The sequence below is a fragment of the Chironomus tepperi genome, unplaced genomic scaffold (genome assembly GCF_022539635.2).
Source record: "Chironomus tepperi strain 1889 unplaced genomic scaffold, CSIRO-AGI_Ctep_v1 contig_34, whole genome shotgun sequence".
In the NCBI taxonomy this organism is placed as follows: Eukaryota; Metazoa; Arthropoda; class Insecta; order Diptera; family Chironomidae; genus Chironomus; species Chironomus tepperi.
In genome coordinates this window covers 115,362-135,964 of record NW_027226156.1, presented here as the reverse complement: position 1 = coordinate 135,964, position 20,603 = coordinate 115,362, and the positions used below count along the sequence as shown (strand labels likewise).

The 20,603-nt window shown below is 28.7% G+C and overlaps 1 protein-coding gene across 3 annotated transcripts in view; it reads left to right on the top strand.

Moving 5' to 3' along the window:
• The first annotated feature begins 16,592 nt into the window (after nt 1-16,592).
• Nucleotides 16,593-20,603, top strand: part of Sox102F (transcription factor Sox102F) — a 51,513-nt gene continuing 47,502 nt past the window's right edge. For all 3 annotated transcript variants that reach the window (XM_070647974.1, XM_070647981.1, XM_070647961.1), the window contains exon 1: nt 16,593-16,864. The gene's annotated coding sequence lies outside the window, so the exon portion shown is untranslated. The remainder of the gene's footprint in view (nt 16,865-20,603) is intronic.

Sequence of the window (20,603 nt, the reverse complement as noted above, 5' to 3'; positions counted from 1 at the left end):
AGAGATTAGCAGCACTTTCGATTCATGTCACATCTTCACATTTAATGCTGTGTTATTTTGACACATACAATGGACGCATGAATGGCAACGATGATGAAATAGCAGTTTATTATGACATTATTACATCGCTTCTCAGCACATAATCTGATTCCGGCTCACAAATTTTTTTCTGGCGTACTCAATGTTACATTCTTTGTTATAAATTTGCTTCATTTTTCGGCTTATTTTTAGATATAAATGAAAACAACAATGAGTGATCAAAAAAATCTTGACAAAAAGCAATCTAATGTGGTTGATGATGTCAGATTGCCGGATTATAGATTTCCACTTTTCTAACATGAGAAGTCATTTTATTTCAATTGAATATGAAATGAATTATTTTGAAACACATTTCAAATATGAAATAAATGTTACTTAAATGCCAATTAGTGCTCAAATCTAGTATAGATTGGTTAAAATGTACAAATAGTTGAATGATTCTCGGAATTTAAGGTGGCATTAATGTCACAGTTGAGTTTCAATAGAATAAAGTATGGTTGCATGCCCCTTTAAGTCCAATAATGCCACATAACACTAAATGACATCGAATGGTACTACCTGGCTACTCCATTATCAACCAGTTCTCATTTCACTATCAAGGACAATCCGAATTAATTAGGACTCATACTTTCACACAACATAGTCCAAAAATCGATAAAAAAGAAAAAGCTTTCCACTTCCATTAGCGAATGAGAAGCAATTTTATTCTTTTCTGCTCTATTGAATGTGCTTTTTCAAATAATATACACAATAATCTTTTTATTTGCTATCTCCATCTCACTTTCTCTCCTATTTATTATTTTCTTTCTACCATAGATGGATAATGAACCAAGGCGGAGCTTCCACCCACAATGAATGTAAAATAAATATTGAAAAAAAAAATTGAAAAGAAAAGCTTTTGCTATTTTTGCATAGATATTGTCTGATGTATTCAATAGAAATGTGTGAATATGTTTGATATGCATGCATGAGTGAGTCGAGGTAAATGAAATTTTTTTAATGAAGAGAAAAAGTAATCAAGTAGAAATTTCTGAAGATAATGAAGCTTTGATTTCTATATTCGAGGGATATTTTGATGGGATAAAATGGCTTAGATGTGGATTCGATTTTGTGACGATCTGTTGTGATCAACAACCTCAGTTGAATCTATTGTACCATCAAAAAAATTTAAATTGAATCTTTCCTCAATCAACTCAAAAATGTAAATCAACCTTCAAAAATTAAAGCACTAAAAAAGAGAAAATTCTTTTTTCATAATGTATCCTTTAACTTTTTGAATTAGACAGTTCAAAAACTCTTCATTCAACTTTAATGATATTTAAGAGAAGATTTAAATTTACTTAAAATCGCATTTTTTCAAATTTTCATCTGACCTTAATTTTTCATCGACATTTTTATAATCCTCACGTCGTTAAAGAAAATTTTGCATCGATTTTTGAAGGCAACCAGCACAAGTGCGAAAATTTTCCTGGTGTATGTATATTCAGAGAACGAGAATGAATTCGTGAGAGTTAGATGAAAATTATAACAGTTTTTTTTTATATTCTGGCATCTTTTATTTACAGCATACAGTCACAAATGTGATAAATATTTTATATGTTTGTGTGATATTTTTGCAGGTTCCACAATTTTTCATTTCAGTCGTGCTATGATAGTTGAGGTAGAAAAGTGAATGAATTTTTGTCTTCAAATTTTAAGGTGGAAAATTTTCGTTGGACCAAAATTGAATCCATTTGTGACTTTAGTTTGGATCAAATGTTATTTTAAACTAGTGAAAAAGTGAACTTGTATATTAAATAAAATTTAAATCTTAATAAATTGAAATTTGCTAATTTTTAATGGGAACTTACTAGGAATTTTGTTGGACTTTATCTACAAAATCTTAGAATTTAACCCAAAGTGAAGAATAAATTCCAAATTGCTGTATTCTCTTTTAATCTTGCTTCACATTTTTAATTTCTCAATTAGCAAAAGAAACCAAAAAAGAATTCGAAATAATAAAAATGAAATAGCCATAAAAGGCGAGGAAACTTCAACAATGATAATTACCTTCTGTACGTTCAGCAATTAAAAATCATCTCATTGTCAGGCTGACCATCTATTAGTTTTTAAGGGACTATTTTATTTTTATATATTTTTTTATTTCAGAATTTTTTTACTAATTTTAATAATTTCAGTTTAATTCTAATAATTTCAGTAGAACAATAAAATGCATGCTTTTTCCCATAAAATTGGTATTTCTTTTTTAAACATCTGGTCATCCTTTCTCAATTTTTTTCAGATATAAATATTTTAATGATTTCAGTGATAGCAACAAAATGCTGGAAATAATGAATGGTAATAAAGGGAATATTACCGTTAGTGTTTGTGAAAAAAACATAAAGGATTAAACTTTTTGGTTAATTTAGGTTAATTTACATTGCACTATAAAGACTAAAAATGTGACAAGATTTTATGGCGAGATTCTGGTTTAAGAATTTACCCTTAAAATCCATATTAAATGCAACAAATTTGTGATTTTAGCGAGCCACAATCATAATTATATCTTATTTATAAAATAAACAAAAAATAATCGTCAATTGCTTCTTTTATTTTTCTTTTCTGCACCTGTTCATCATCATAAATTTTCTGATTCATTCACTGTCTTCCTTTTGGTTTTAAATGAAGGAAATGTATAGAAAATTTGGTAAAATAAAAACTATAAAAAATGTATCATAATAGTCAGTACTCCTCATGCTTGCCAAAAACATAATACAAAAATTTCATTTTTTAATGCGTTAAGTTCACATGACGTTAAGGAAAGCATAAAAATTTCCACTGCGTTCCCATTACAATCACCTTACGCAACAATATATATATTTTTTCTACTTAATGCAATTTACCAAGAAACTCCGCATCTAATAAAATTAACTGCAATTCAATTTTTTACCTTCACATAAACAAAGAGAGCGTTGCAGAAAAGAAAAGAAAAAAAAACACAAAGTGGCAAAGTCCGCATTTAAAGTTGCATTATAAGTTGTCAATAAATATCTTTCTGTTATAAATATAGAAAGACGCGGTTATGTATGCGCTTGACTTTTGTGGAGCAGGTTGAATGTGTTTTTTTTTTTTTTTATTTACAAAATGCAATGCTTTATTATTATTATTACACTCATGGGGAAATATTGTCAAGCAATAAAATTTTTTAGGGAAAATTTAAAGTTATTTTAAAGAATGCTTCTAGAGTAATCAAATAATGTAAATAAGGATCACCTCTAACAGACAGAGTACGGCACCTAAAAGCGGTCTCAATGACTGTTAGGGCGTGAAAACGTTTACGACACTGTACCATAGAAACAACATGTAAGTTTGTACCGAAATTAGATATATTTCAAGCTGATTATGTTCCACGAATATCTAACCCTATGGCATACTGCTCCACAAATTTTTCTCGACACAACAAAATACCATGCCCAAAAGTACATAAATATTTCTCTCAGTGCATTGCTCGCATTGTCGCATTTGATTGCATATAATATAAAAAAGTTATAAAAAACTCTTTTACTTACTTCACTTTGTGTCTTTTGTTGCAAAAACGGCATAAGAGAGGGAGAGAGAGAGAAAAAAAGAAGAAAAAACTGGAAATTGAACAACAACAGAAAAAAATCAACTTAACTGTTGTTACAAATGCTGCTGCTGTATAAGCTATAAGCTGTTGCAGATCTCATGCATTAGATAAGTAAACTAATAAGCTTTTATCATGCAATTTTGCGAGCAAATGGAATGCGGTGAGTGTCTCAATACAATTTTTTTTCACTCGGCATGGGAATTTGTGATGGTTTTTTTAGTCTCATTTCAATATCTGTGCGTTGATAAGTTGTGTGTGGGAAAAAGAAACTTTTCCTGTTTTTGAGGATGTGATTGTAGACATTTTATTACGAATAATTATTATTAATGATATGGGCATGAAAATCCGATGGGAACAAATACGCACCCGACAATACGAATTGTGAAATAACTATTTACTTCATTAAGCTTCGCTAGGTTTTATTGGTGATTACGAATGAAACATGCCCAGTTTATTAAAGTTATTGTCAGAAATCAATCCATTCTCTTCTGTTTTGTGCTGTTTTACGCTGAAACCTGAAATTCGAAGGATACTTAAAATATCAGAGACACATAAAGCCTTTAATCTAAAAATCCTTTAATCTAAAAATCCTAAGAAACTGATAACAGTCAAAATATAAATACCAGTTGATGACACATGAGAACTGATTAAATTCAATCTATAAGCGATGTACACTATAAATAAATCTTAGCATACAGAAGCCGCGAAATCCAAAATAGAAAAAAGAGTCAATTTGCATAAATTTGATTCATCAATTCCGAACATCAGCAACAAAGAAGCAATAAGTAAAAGGAGATAATAGAAGCACTTAAAATCTCATCTGCATAAATCTACACAATCCGAATCCAATGACTATTAAAAAATTTAAAAAGTACTCAACTTTATCGAGCAATTTCAGCGCATTTTTGATGCAGCAATCAGTAAGCAAACAAATACCAATCGACCAAAAAAGTAAGATCTTCTAGGATTTAGGAAGCTTACTTAAGTTTAATATGACTGGAATTTGGTTTTAAAGTTGTTAGTGAGCAGCCGACCGAATGACCGAGCAAAGTGATTTTTTTTTTGTTTTTTTCTTCTCAGAAATGAGTTAAAACGATCTTTAAGCATTTATGCTCTTTATATTTGTGTTGTAAATGGAAAACATGAATTTCCATTCTGGTAAACAATTACATTCATTGCTCAATAATCAATTGTTTTTCTTTTTTGTCGCGTTGTTGCTTTTTAAATGCCAATATAACCAATATCTGAGTGAGTAGTAGGTAAAGTAAGTTAGTGAGTAGATCCGACAATCTTGGGCTTAGGGGTTCAATGTATTTGAAACCTGTTGATGAAAATAAAATTATCTAAAAAAGCTTTTTTTATTTTGTTTAAATATGTTTGTAGGATTCTGAATCTTTTAAGTTAATAGATCATACTATGAGTCGGAAAACTGCCCATGAACTATGCTATTCCAGAGTTGCTGTAGATTCCTATGGTGGATTTAATCTCGCGATGCTCTTATGAAGTATCTAGGATTATACAATCAAATCACATTCTCGCGATGATCGTGAGATGCTTCCAACTGCATTCCCTAATTCAAACAAAACAAAATGTCTTTACAATCCACATAAAGCAAAGATCGAAATGAAAGGAAAAATGCCGACAATCGGCGCGAAATTGTATCGCAAATTTGCAGCAGTAGCAGGCAACAAGTCTTTTGTTCTGTGCGATCCGATATCCTGGCTTTGCGCGCAATTGAGAGTCTCTTTCTCTCATTGCAATTGATTTGCAATTGTTTCATTGTTTTATTCTGTTTTTTCAACGTTTTGATCTTTTGCCGAAACTATTTAACCATCCAGCAGTTCCACATGTGTGTATGTATATGTTCATATTAATTCATGGCGATATACTTTGATACTTAACTTGTCTATTTTAATTGGGCGATTGCAATTGCATATCGGATGAGAAGAGATTGTTCAATTGTTCAGTCACATTTTTTCCGAGCTTCTTATTTTTTCCATGTTGCTGATGCTTGTTGGAACTGATGCTCATTTGTTTAGTTTAATTTCTTTGTATTTTTATATGTTGTTCTTGTGAATGCAATTTAGTATTTTTTGCTGCATCTATCTGTATAAAGAGTATTTAACAAGTTAGAGCTGTTATTGAAACTATATTGAACAAGTATCTAGTCAATATAATCCTTAGATCAGCACAAAATAAACAGAATTCTTTAAAGACTCAAACAAAAGTTGTTGCTTTTCAAAAATTCGGTAAAATATTTTTAATAACAAAAAATATAATAATTTTTCACTCATAAAAGAAGAAATTGAGAAGAAAAAAGAAAAACCATCACAATTTTTATAGCTGCTAATATTTTTAGATATTGCGGACACATTTGTCCACAGAAAATGATTTTTATAGCTTTAAGTGGCTGATGATGAATTAGTTGTTGGCACGAGAGAATGATATTGTTATTAAAATTTATTATTGGATATGAATAGCACCACTTATGTTCAAACTGTGTGCCGCGGCACATGGCATCCAAGTTTTAAATTTCAAAAACATCAGACTCATGGATCCTTCAATCTAATTTTTTTTCCACCGAGGTACAAGTTGATAGCCCCTGAATTGTAGTTTCTATGTTAGTTTGAATAAGAATTTTAGTGTCTGTATCGAAATGATTCAAAACTGATGAAATATAGTGAAATATACACTTTAGTGTATAAAATTAGAACAAATTTATTATTCGAACTCTAGATGTGTTTGAAAATCAAAAACAAGAAAAATCTCAAAAATTTTAAATCAAAACTTTTCCAAACTCGAAAAAAATAACAGCAAACATGAAGATGACATGGCAAAAAAGCAGTCAATAATCGATATCGGAAGGAAAAGTCGAGCAGTTTATCATTTATTCATTTGGAATTACAAAACATTCAACACAAAAGTGTTCGCATGCGGCACTAATGCTTGCATCCCTTTACGATTCCATTCGTAGGAGACACAAAATCGACAGACAATTTTTTTGTGTAAATTTTGCTCTCAATTTTTTTTCTGTTCTTTTGTTATTGAGAATAAATAAATTTTGTAAGGAACTAAGTGCTCTTCGCAATGTTTTTATTATTGTCGTAACATCAACAATTTATTTATTTTTATTTTATTCAACTTTTTTTGTGTTCGATTCTTACCATTTATTTGACAATAACAATTTATTATCTGAAAATGTGAATAAAAGAGAAAGGAAGGAGGTAGAAAGTCATTCACTTATGTCATGTCGAATTGTATACCAAATGAGATGCCAATTTTGCTTTACAGATGAAAAATGATGAGTTTTAAATAAATTTTTAAGGATAAAAGTAATCTAATTTTCTTTTATAAATTCGAATTTATTGTATAGTCGTTGCATCCTTAGGATCTGATAGCATACAACGTTGATTAATTTGTCTAGTGTTCTGTTGATCAAATCAAATTTATTGATTTTTTTCTTCTTCAATTTATGATTCTTTTTTAAATTCCTTCAAATCAAACCAAGAAAAAACCTTGAAAATATATGAACAGTTTCATTCAAACAACACAAAACAGAAAAAATTTGCATCTTAAAAAATTTAAACCGCAACCACAAAAAATTTTTTATCAAGATTTTCAATCTTTAAAAATATGTAAAAAAAAATCCTTTTTTCAGACTTTAAAGTGTACGCTCCTTATAAATATTGCATTGCACGTTGTTTGATCGAGAAGCACTTTACAGAATCTGGCACGTGTCGTGGCATAATTAATGGATTATGGGTTTTAAAAAACGCACCAAGAAAAATGAGAAGAGGAAAATTTTTTGATTGTAGGAAAAGAAAAATGAGAATTGAAAATAACAAATTTATTAACATTTTTGAACTTTATTCTTTATGTTATTTTCATTTTTGATGATATATTTTTATGTGAAAATTTGGACTTTTTTAGATCAGAGACTGATTTTTCGATGAATATCTGTAATTTCAATCACTATCTACCTCATTTTTATCAAATTATTTAGTAAAGTTTTATTCAAGAAACTAAAAAACAATAATTCTATCAAAATCTAAGCAATCCATACAATCGTCACCACAATCGCTCACTAAGCAGATAAAAAAAATGTGCTAAAAAATATTTTTTAATAAAATCCACTTAAGAAATATAATAAAAAATCAGATCATTAATCAAGAAAAAATATTTTTTGGTGTATATGAAAATAAAAGAAACAAGCAACGTAGCTAACAATAGAATTCCCCACCTCTCACGCGGCTATTCCGGCAACAACATCATCAACGAGTCGTACTCGAGTGTATTTTTAACTGTTTTATTTTTATACACCCACAATATATAAATCGTAAAGTAGAAAAATAGATGAACAGTAGCATAACGATGCTGTTGATTCACGTATCTCGAATGAGAACAATAGAGAATGAGCAGCATAAGCCACACACACAAAACTATTGTTATTTTAAAACAGCAAATGAGATCTATTGTGTTCCTCCTTCCGACTTTTTTCACACTCGGAAAATTTTCTTTCTAATTTTAAGATTTTTTTTTTTACTTTACGTGCTCCAATTGACGTAAAACAATATGTTATTGTGTCGCGCGCTTAAAAATATTACTTTTTGGCGAGAAAAGTTTTCGCTCAAAAGGAATCTTGGGAATGAAAAATCACTTTCGGTTTGTTCAAGCATCGACTTGACTGTTAATTTTAGCACGACAAGAGGTGGCGAAATTAAATTTATTGTTTTGAGCAAATTAATGACAACCGCACAGACGTGGTTTTCTCTTGTCTTTTCTCCTTCTGTTGTGAGATGAAAACAAGCGAAAATAAATTTTTTGATACTTTTATTATCGTGTATCGAAACGTTTTTGAAGCGCATTTTCTTTTAGAAAATCATAAATACATTTGAGTTAGCATTTGATTATATGTTTCCTAAAGGATTCTCACGATATTTATCTTATATGATCTATTATTGGTTTGGATGCAAAATACTGATACTTAGGAATAGTTTCTAAAAAAATACAAATCGACAAAGTAATTAATCCTTAAGTCATATTTTTAATTTTCTAGCTTAAAAAAATAATTTTTTGGCAAGCACTAACTGAATTGTGTGTAAATGAGACTATAAGTGATGATTGCTTGTTGATTCTAGCTAGTGTGATGGTAATTAAGTACTTGAGAGATAATTAGTTCGATATGCTTACTAAACGAAAATTGTTTTTAATTATATATTCATAAATTATGAATAAGGTCATGTTCGACATGATTAGCTAACAAAAATTATGATTTGATGACATTTACTGAAGAAAAAAATACTGAAATTTCAATAAAAACCTTCACTTAATCATTCAATTCATCCTCTTAAATTTCAACCCTTTTCTTCCATAGCATCTATTCAACTTTAATGCACACCCGAACACCTCAGACTGAGTACATAAAAAAAAACTCTTAACATATGTAATTCTCATTCTACAAACTCATGAAATATTCATCTTTTATTCACTGGACATGAACATAATTTTCTTTCCGAGAGGGTAATGTGAGAGTATTGACTCTTCTATTCACAATTTTTTCATCATCATCATCTCATGAGAATGGAAAGTGATACATTTTTTTATTGCCACATGATGCAGCCATCAGTGGATCAATTTTGTGTATTTATTAGGGGACATGTGACATTCGAAACGAGAAAATTTTTCGTCTTTATCGAATGACAATTTAAATTCAATACGTATCTCCTTATTATTGCTTCAATGTTCTAATGTTATTGTCCAATTTTTTGGTAATGCTATGAACAATTTTGATGAGATTTTGTTGGATGAAATTTTAGAAATCTGGATATCATGTCGTTATATGAATGACTGGGGCATGTTTAAGTAAGAATTTCAATTATTAGATTTTGCAAGATTGAATCTGTTATTGTTAGCTACCGTATAATTTTTATCGAGATTTGTGTCAGATATTGAGTTTTTTACAGATACAAAATATCGATCTATAGTCCCAAACGCCTAACTAGTCACCATAAAAACTTTCCATTTTCCACAATGACTAAGATAAATTTAGAAAAAAGAAAAACAAATAAGGTAAGTTTATTATTTTTCATTTCATTTTCTCTTCATTTTCATTGTGACGTCAATCAAAAAATCGTAAAAATTTTTGTGTGATTTTTATCACACATTTTTTAAATGTGAGTGAATAAGAATTTTGGTGGTCTGTATGACTGTCTTCACTGAGATGATGATTCGTTATGATCTTGATGGAAGTTGACATTTTATTACATGCTTTGCCAAGTATTTTGAAATAAAGTTAATTTTTTTTTTGGAAGTCATAAGTTATTGTTGTGAGGAATGATTTAGAACTCTAATCGAAAAGGTTCACATTATATTTTGAACTTTTCAAGATGTTAAATTATTTTTTAAGGTTTAGACTAATTTGCTGGATTTTGCAACTTAATATTTATAATTTTAAGGTGACTTAAAAGTCAGTTATGTGTACGCACGAGAAGAAAAATTGTAAAAATCATAAAAAAAAGTTTCATTTTTATTTTAAACAAAAAAAATTTACCTTCAAAATATTTTTTATATAATTAAATTGAAAAAAAAAAGAAAAAAATCTCACACGTTGGCCAATAATAATAAAACAGAACAAGAATAGAGTGAGAGGCAGTAAGATTGACGACAATTTATGAAACTTAGAAGAGCAATGACAATATATTTTGTGAGGCGTGAATGAAATATGAGGAGGAAAAATGAGGAAAATTATGCTGTTCGCCTCAGTTTGACAATTAAAAAACAGTTTTTTATATTTTTCATTTCATCTTAAAAGAGTGAAAAGAAAAATCTTAAGATGAAGAAATTGCTGTTTCACAATGAAATGTGTCGTGCATGAGTTACACAATTGCACATAAATTATCTTCCCCATTTCCCTCGCTTCTATTATTGTTCAATTGTTGAATTAAATTTTCTAATTTACTTGTATTTTTCTTGTTGATTTGTCGACAAGCTTCTGTCACGGATGTATGGTTACACAGATGTAACCAGGGCGTTTGAAGGGGCATGGGATCTCTTGATAGTTTCTTGAAAAATTTCAATGAAGACGGATTCTAACTCAAAAGAATATTAAAACATAAATTTTGCTCAAAGAAAGAACAAAGCTCCAATGTGGTATTAATGTCCAATTAGGTCATTAAGTGTAAAATCAGATTCACTAGTGTCTGAAGGATGTTTTAAAAAATTTTAAAAGAATCTGAGCTCCTTAACTGTCAATGAAACGCTAGCTTCATCCCTGCACATGGTGATTCTTCTTTCTTGAAAACAATTAAAACATTCATTTACACTTCATCATCTTCTTGCTCTGACTATTGTTGTAAATTAAATAATTATAATAATAATTTCATCTTAAAATTGAAAATGTGCAGATTTTTTTTGTTTGCTTATGACAAGATTTATGGCTGCTCTCAGTTTCATGTGATGACAGAATAAGGAAAGATTTTACGGCTTTTTGTTACAAAATTAAGAAAAAAAATTTATTCATTCATTTTTTTTAATACTTTATAAAATCATCAAACATAAATTCCAGAAATCTTATGGACTAATCTTTTGATGGTGTCAGTATCGCACTTCGTAATGTTAATTTGGCAACTCTAAATTATAGAAAAAATAGGATATACAAAAAGCAGGACATCACAATCATCCTTGCGGTAATCTAAAACATTTATTCTCTAATTAATTTTATTAAATTTTAAAAACACATTTATCATTTATGTAAGACTATATTTCATCTTCTCACAACCAACATTCATTTTCTGCAAACTATTTCTCAAGTTACATTCATGTAGAACTAAAAGTCACAGTATGAAGCATCAAAATAAACAACAGAAATTTCACTTCACACCTTTAATAAAGCAAATGCAAGAGAAAGCAAAGATTTCAATGAAAATGTATTTCCGGTTGTTTGCAGCGAAAAATTCATCTCTAATTATTGCAATAGAAATTATTTTTATTTTTAAACAAAAATTCTCTGTCATAATTGTGTAATTTCCATACAAACACAAGCAAGTTGACGAATATAAAAGAATCAAAATAGGCAGCATAAGTGTAGGAACTTAAAAATGCGAGCCGCATGCAGCAGGGAAAATATTTTCTAAAAATAAATTGCACACAGAATTCAGCATGAAGTTTATGTAGCAAAAAAATCATTCAAAACTTTCATTTCATTCATAAAATTTTTTGCTTATTTTTACATTTTTTTTGTGACTTTAAAGTCAGTTGATGATGATTTTATGCTTGTGTGAATATTAGAAAGTATTGTAGCTGAGAATGAAATTCCTAAATTTGACGTATTTAAGATTCAAAGACTTACAGAAACTCATTGATTAATAGATGCAAAAACTTGAAAATAATAAGTACATAGGTATAAAGAAATTTAAATTACCTAACCAGCAGATCTTCAAATGATCAGGAAATCAAAAAAAAAAAAGAGACGACCCTAGATTTAAGTTACCAAAGTCAAATTGCGTCACAAAGTGTTTGCGAAATGAATAATATTTCCCTGAATAGAACGATTGCTTGTTCATATCTTCTTCATATTCATTTTTTACAGTCACACTTTGATGAGATTAATGGGATTTGAATGGAGCTCAATTGTGACTCATTACAGCGATTTTTCCCTCTTTATACATATTCATGTTTATTTATTTCAATTTTTCAACAAATACGCGAGCTGTGAGAATGTGTAGGTGGGCAAAAAGAGACACAAAACTAATTCTAAAGCAATTTTCAGTCAAATAAAATGTCAAATAAAATGAATTCAATTTTGTGACACATTTCTTTTTCATGTATACTAATTTCTGGTGACATTGACATCAAATTTCAGAATAGAATGAATGAATATGAACATGAAATGGAGATGAATGAGATTGTTGTTGAGGCTTGGACACTAAATGATGACTTGCTTTTTCTTATTTGAAACTTTGTTACTAAATTATTGAATTTTTTATGAATAATAAATTGAATTACAGAAATTTACAACTATAAATCTAAAATATAGATTTGTTGGAAATCGAAGAATGTCTATCAGTGGCATTATTGACAAAATCGGAACGAAACAAATCAAAAAAAAATTTATTTTATTTATTGTAATTTTCCGCCAACAAATGGCACGAGATGAGAATGAATTGTGGGAATGCGGAAGGTCTAATGTGAAAGATTTTCTATCACAGAGAAATGAATTAAGATGGGGAAAATAAAAGGATTTATGGAACATAATTTTTCAGTGAAATGAATTAATATTATTATAATTTACAGAATTTTCTTTTATTAATGTGGAAATGGTGGGAATTTTTTTTTATAATTTGTTATACTTGAAAGAAAATTGTGTAAAAAATTATCTTAATGATGATAGAAATCCAGTAATCCTTTACTAACTAAATCCCACGTGTTGTGACTATTTATATTTTTTTTAAACAATGTTGCAATAGTTTATTATGAAGTCCATTGAATTTTATAACTGGCTTCTTGATACGCAATTAACTCCACGGAGGGGGGTACCGATAACATTTTAAGGGGAGGATGGGGTACGCATAATAGTCTTGAAATATCCTTAGGAATTGAAGTGACAAAAAAAGAGGAGCGCGGTTCGAGATTTTGATTTTTCGTGTTACGTAAACCTCATATTTAGTAATGGAATCCATCTACACGAGCTGTTGTTTAATAGAAAAATCAAAAAACAAACTAAACATTCTATTAAAACTCCTCCCATTTGAAATAAAAAAACTAAAAGGAATAATACAGCAGCACATCACAATACATTTACTATCTGATCTGCTGTGTAATAAGAATGAGGGAACAATAGACTCAATTAAAATCGAACTAAAGAGCGAGAGCGAGCATCCAAATTGAAAAGAGAGAACTTTCTATTAGAATTCTCTTTTCATGTGAGGTAATGGTTGAAATTATATTGTTATAAAGTAACCCACGAAGTGATCTATTGATTCAAAACTTTATTGATAGATTTTTTTAATTTAAATATGAGCCAATAAATTTCCATGTAAACCAACAGTAAGCTACCATATGACATATCCAACAAACCAGCCCCAAACCGAATGATTAACATATATTTTGTTTCAAAAAAACCTTTAAAAATCTTTTCAACATTAAAGAATATTCATCTTAAGAACTGTCCTTCATCTTAAAGATCTTCCTTAATCTGAATAAATTTTCAACATAAAAAAAACTTTCACATTCAAGTGAAAACCCGGCGTCGTCATAAGAACAAGAAACGACTGAAAATATCTTTAATGCAGAAAGGAAAATTATTATCACATAAATTATTTATGAGACTCGACTTTATTTTTAGTTTATTGAGTGAATGAGTATAAACAGCAAGTTGAAGAAAAAGAGGATGAAAATGCGGGAGAAAATTTCAAGCGTATCAAAAAAAAAAAATTTCTAAATTTTGTATCATTGCGGAAAAATAAAAAATGATAAGCTTGAATTGAACTATTATAAATGAGAAATTGCTTTAAATTTACTAAGTTTACTTTTGTATTGTGGGTTTGAAAAATTAAGAATTGAGTCATAAATACATAAAAAATCATGGAAGAAGTTGAATTTTGTTGACTGAAAATTCCGATAAACTTTAAGTTCAAAAACAGCACAAAATCCAAAGAGATCTCAAAACTGTTATAATTGAGAATATCTCAATAATTTCTAGCTCTCAATTTTGAGAGAGTATTAAAGCAAAGTCACGAGAGAAAATCCAACTCAAAACCTTCGCTGTAGAGTATGCTAGCTAGTAAACGAGCACAATAAGCAGCAATTTTTCCCAGAGATTTAATGCTATTGTTGTTGATAATAGCACCGACATACGAACATACGAAAAAAAAGCACAGAAACCTTTTATTCTCGACTCCGCCCATCTCTTTCTCTCTCCCACACACGAATATTATTTTTCTTTCTTTTATTTTCTTTTTTTCGACAAATGCGAAAAAAATTGCTTTGTGTTGTTTTTTTTTGTCGATTGTTATGCGCATATCACAAATATCTATTGTGTGGTTGGAGCATTGTATTCTTCATATTCTTTTTCTCTTCTACTCATCTGTGTTGGTAGATCTATATGTGTGCACATGTGTGTGTGTTTGTTTGATTTTTTTTATATTTGTACATGTGAATATCAAGGATTCTTGTACAGTAGCTAGTCTGTGGGAGAAATGAATATTCATGTATTTTTTTTTTTTTTATTTTTTCTTATTTTGTGAACTTTTGCTCTATTGATTTCTAAAGAAAATGTACTTTTACACCAAAATTTATAATTTATACAGTTTTGAATCTAATAGAATTTTTAATAATAAATAATAATATTTAAACACTGATTATCCGGAGTTTTGTACCCATTCATACCTTTCACAATCTTGTTAATCATCAATTCTATACTTAGACACAAATCAATTTCTAAGGCATAAAATTGAAAGTAAAGTAGAATAAATTGTACAAATAATCTGGAAGTACATTTTTGTTTGATTTGTTCAGTCCAAATTTTTTTGCGGTACAAAGTTTGGACACTTTTAATTTTGAACATCGCAAAGGGGTCTAAAAGAACCTAGACCCCTTTCCAAAACTCTGTTCAAAAAACTCTGGCAACGCCCTTTCACAATTCCTTTTCCCAATTGTGGCTCCATCGATTTCTAAACAAAAGCATCGTCATCAACAAAAATACAAAAAATAATGAAATACAAAAAAAAAGTATTTCTGCATGCATTTATACATTAACAATTCCAACATATACACAAATACATATAGAAACAAACACAAAACAAAAAAGCAGAAAAGAAAAATAAAAAAGGAAAATTTCATCCCCATTTTTCTCATTGTGAGCTTTCTCGTATTTTTACGAATCCGAAAACAACAAAATTTTCTGCTCCAATCCTCGCTTAGGAAAACAATAGAAGGCGAGTGGTTGCGGAAAAATTTCTATTTTTTGTGTAAGAAATATTTTTTTTGGGGCGTTGGGAAAATTTTCTTTTCCTGATTGTTTTATTTTTAAGTAAAACAATTAGAAAAGACGGTCTAAAGCTTAGGGACCTGGGTTTTGGATTGACATTGCTGAGAGGAGAAGAACTTTCTATATTCCATAGTTTATTATACTAGGTTGTTGTACAGATTACTTTCGAAATAGTCAACATTTTGAGACCCAAGAAAAACTCTAATCGGAAGGGATACGGGGAAGAGGGCTACTATTGATTCAAGTTATCCAACCTTTCAAACAAATTCTAATCCAGATTTTCAAGAAATCTGAAGAATCGAAGCAATTTAGACAGATTTAAAGGAAATTTTCACTTTTTCACTATTTCAAACACAAATTTCAATCTTAAATCAGGGTTCAAAAATGATCAAAAACACCCTTAGGACCCTACCTCTAGATATTTTCGTGTGAAAAAAAAAAATAATCAGCACACTAAGCAATGGTAATAGCATACAATGACAATATGATTGTATTTTTATTGGAGCTTTGCTATTATTTACAGTACAAATAATAAAAAAAAATAAGAAAAAAGCACAACACATGTGCAGAGAGGCAGGCTCACAATTGTAAGCTTCAGCAAGAAGCGAGAGCTAAAAAAAAGAAGGAAAAAAATTGGATCCAAATATCAAACAATAGACAATAAATGTGTATAGAAGCGAGTAAGTGAGAGCGAGCGCACGGAACATGTGCCGTACACGACCACCATACAATCATGTGCATATATTCACAATAGAATACAATAAGATTTTTTTTTCTTTTCTTTTCTCACTAATACACACAAGCACGCTGATGCTGTGTATTTACAGATCAACTTGTACACAAAAAAGAAGGCAGAAAACAATTGTGAACAAAAAAATGAAAAAATAACAACAGCCAAGCACAATCATACACAATATATAGATATTCTTTTTACGACCACGGCAGTCGCTGGCAGACAGCCGGAGAGAGAAAGACGCTTCGCGCTCGCGAAAAAAAAGTAGGAAAAGAAATAAAAAAGGAAAAAAAATTAATTGTGAAGAAAAGAAAAATTTTATCAAAAAAAGATTTTTTGGAAAATTGAAAAAAAAAAATCCTCAGTTTCGTGAATTCAGTCTGTGCGTGCACATACTAGTTGAAGAATATAAAGAAAAATAATAAAATTGAATATTTTTTTTTAATTCTATTTGAGTGAGAAAAAAGAGAATTTTTCGCGGCACGTGAAAAAAGTCATTGTAAGTGATGAAAAAAAAATGTAACAAAAATTTTGTTTTCTGTGTTCGACATGTGCAAAACTACTTGAAAATGCAGTTGATAAGCAGTACAAAAAATGATAATTGCGATGCTGTTAATGAGAAAATAAATTAATTTCTTGCTGTAGCAATTTGTGAATTATCATGAATTAATTGTGTGATTTTTTTGTTCATTTAATTTACATTGTTCGATTAACTACGTGTTTGTCTTATGACTTAATGCAGTAATTTCCAGCTCATTTTCTTATTATAAAAAATTTATTTCAATTCTGATTTTTTGATCGGAAAATATTTTACACAGTGGAATTTTACGAATATTAAACGTTGCATGGAATGTCTAATATGAATTTTGCCACTCATAAATCTATGATGTGACAGCTTCTTGCTCTTGTATTTAAAATGTTTCATAGTTTTATTAAAAAAAAAGTCATTTACAATTACATAAATTTGAATTTATGTTTGACAAACCTCACGTGTAGCTTATTATACTTAATAAAAGTATATAATTTAGTGGATGTTTTATTCAATTTTTAATTGATTTAATTCTTTTAAGCTTTTGTGTCGAAAACAAATTGTCAAAAACAAATAAAATTAAATAACTCAATGTTTCTAAAAAGCTCGGAAATGTCATTGTAATCATAAAAAAAAAATTCTCAAAATATTTCAATAATACCTTTAATAATTGATAAAATTGCAAAATACAAAATGAAATTAGTGAAAAAGCCTGTATGAAAGAAAACGTAAGCAAATGATCAAAGTCAATATTTTTTTTTATAAAAACGAATATAGAATCGAAGAAATTTTAAAAAGTTTCAGATAATTAATTTATTATTAAATCATATTTTCTCTTAAAATGTGTGACAATTATTTCAATTTAACATGATTAAAAAATTTTTAGTTTGAGGGCAAATCGGATTAAAATGTCGATACAAAATACAATAGTACTTTGAAACAAAATGCAAAATTAATTTCTTTTCACCAACTCATGCACACATTTCTCTGGAAATGTGATATTAACAAATTAACACAATTGACTAATTCAATTTAATTACAAAGTAACAAATAATAATCAAGTTCCGTTGTAAAATATAAAACTTGTTAATTTCATAATTTGATTAAATTTTTTACACATACACAGACAAAATAATAAAAAAAGTGTTTAATATAAAATAATTTCGAGATGATTTGCAAAAAACGAATAGTAAAAGTATTTAAATTCAATTACCTCATCTGGCACTAATATGAACTAGTTATCAGCTTTCACATGTTGATATTTCGTCATAATTTACAATTAATATATGAATTAATTGTATTTGACATTTTTTATACATGAACAGACAAGTGCGGATTTTAAAAAGAAATTTATTGTCTTCAATCATCAAAATATCTCAAATAATCCGCTATTTGAAAATTATTTTCAAGACTCTAAACATCATTTGATAAACTCGATAAATAATTTAACAACAACAGTAAAGTTTCATTGTCTTAATACTAGTATGTAATTGAATCTTTACATAGCTAGTAGTGTCGTACTTCTGCTCATTTTATAAGTTTTAAGTTTCACTTGTTAGATTCACTATTTTGTAAATTTAATAATGTCTTTTTATTGTTGTTTATCTCAATATTGTACAACAAAGCTACAGTGATTGTTACTGCTAAAAGTGATTATTGTTGTATTTTTATTGTCAAATTATGAATAATTAGAAACAGTTTTGTTGGAAATACTGGAAAAACCATTTTTTATTGATTAGAATGCTGTTCTTCATAAAATTGTGTTATTTAAATAGCAACAAGTTGAAAGCAATAAATTAAATTTTAAAAGTAAATCCAGGAAATTAGCTAATAAAAATTGACACAAAGTTACCCTTTAAATAATTTATTAAGTATAATATTTCTAAAATCAATAAAATTTTATATCTAAACTTTATTGAACCCAAACCCAACTCAAAACCAATAAACCGGACATCAGTTGCAATAATTCATGATGCCTATTTAATTTCTTATAATGATTCCATTAAAATAAACTAAGAATTGTCTATACAATTATATTTTTATTTGATTAAAAAGCAAAATTAATTTTTTTTAAATATTTTATTCAATTGAATTTCAAACACAAAAACCTGCACAAATGAAGAGATGATGGTAAAACAGAGAGAATCACAAAAGGAAGTCTTCGAGCAACAAAAAAAAATAAATGTTTTTTGTTTTGTTTTGTTTCTTTGCCATTCGTGAGAAATTCCATCACATCTTAATAATACATAAAGCATCCATAATGTACAGTGCAACAAAAGAATTTAAAATTATCACAAGAAAAACAAAAAACAAATCTATTGCATTATTGTGATGTAAAACAATCATTTTCCATTATCAAAAGTCTTTCTTCTTCATTTCGCTCGTTTTCTGTGTTTTATTTGAAATCGTAAAGAAATTCATAATGAATCATTTTTCATTTCTCTCGTGCAGCAACAAGTTACATACAATGGGAATAATTTTTTTTATAATACTCACATCATAACCATTTAAAGTATCGAAAAGAGGGAGATAGAGGGTCGGTGGAAAAGACAATGATGTGTATTAACTACATTGTATGACGTGGAAATGCTATAGGATTATTAACTGAAGAGGGTTGAGCATGGAACTCTTAATATCTGATCTTTTAATAATTTTCTTGATACAATTTTAGTTTGGAGATGAACAATTGCATAATTTAGCATATTTAAACTGATTTAAGTCTTAGCTGTTCACTAGAAAGTTTTAGTAATTAAAAAGTCACTTAACTTTGATTGGTTTTTGATCATAAAACACAACGTTTGACCAAACTTTTAAAATGTCTTGAAAATATTATCAGAATTTTATTTTCTTTCTTTCAATTTTTTTATTCTTCTCTTGTGTATCTGTGATTGTTCATGTTCAATTGTTTGTTTGCCTCAAAGACGTTTCATTGTTCGGTGCTGATCACTTTATATTCTTTTATTTGCTGATATCACTTCACATAATTTTCATAGCATTTCTTTTGCGCCTCTCGGCTTCTTTCATTCCATATTTATATTTTTTTTGCTGCTTGCTCGCTTCCTCAATCTCTGAACAAGCGAAAAGAGTTCTTTGAAAGAAATTTCTTTGTTGCCGATACGCCTTTTGTTGTAAATAGATTTTTTTCGTCTTACATTCTCATTGTTAAATCCATTATTATTTGATGATGATGATCTGTTGTTTATTTGTTGTTTCGCTGCTGCCGATAGTAAATTTGTATTGTTTAATCGAATGAATTAAAAGGAGAATGAAAAGTAATTGTTGGAGATCTTGAAAATAATATTTTTTTGCCAATAACAATTGGTATAGTTTGTTCTATTAAATGCGATTTAGGCTTGGTTTTTAAAATCTTTGTAATTTTTAATAGCCAGTCATGATTGCTAAATATGCGAAAAAAAATTTATTCAAATTTAAGAATAAATAATTTTAAATGACTGAATTAATAAATCTTTCTATGGCACAGGTGAAATAGTGAAAGTTCCAAAGAATTCAATAGTTCAGGTCAATTTCTTATGAAATATTTATCAATGTTTTCCAGTTTTCAATCAAGCTTATCCACAGGTAAAAAATTTACATCTATGCAAATTTTATATCGTGTAGATATGAAATATTTTATTAATATTATCAATTAAAAGTCTATCTTGTTGGCCAACAATCAATCATATACCTATAAGACGTGGTAGCTATCAAC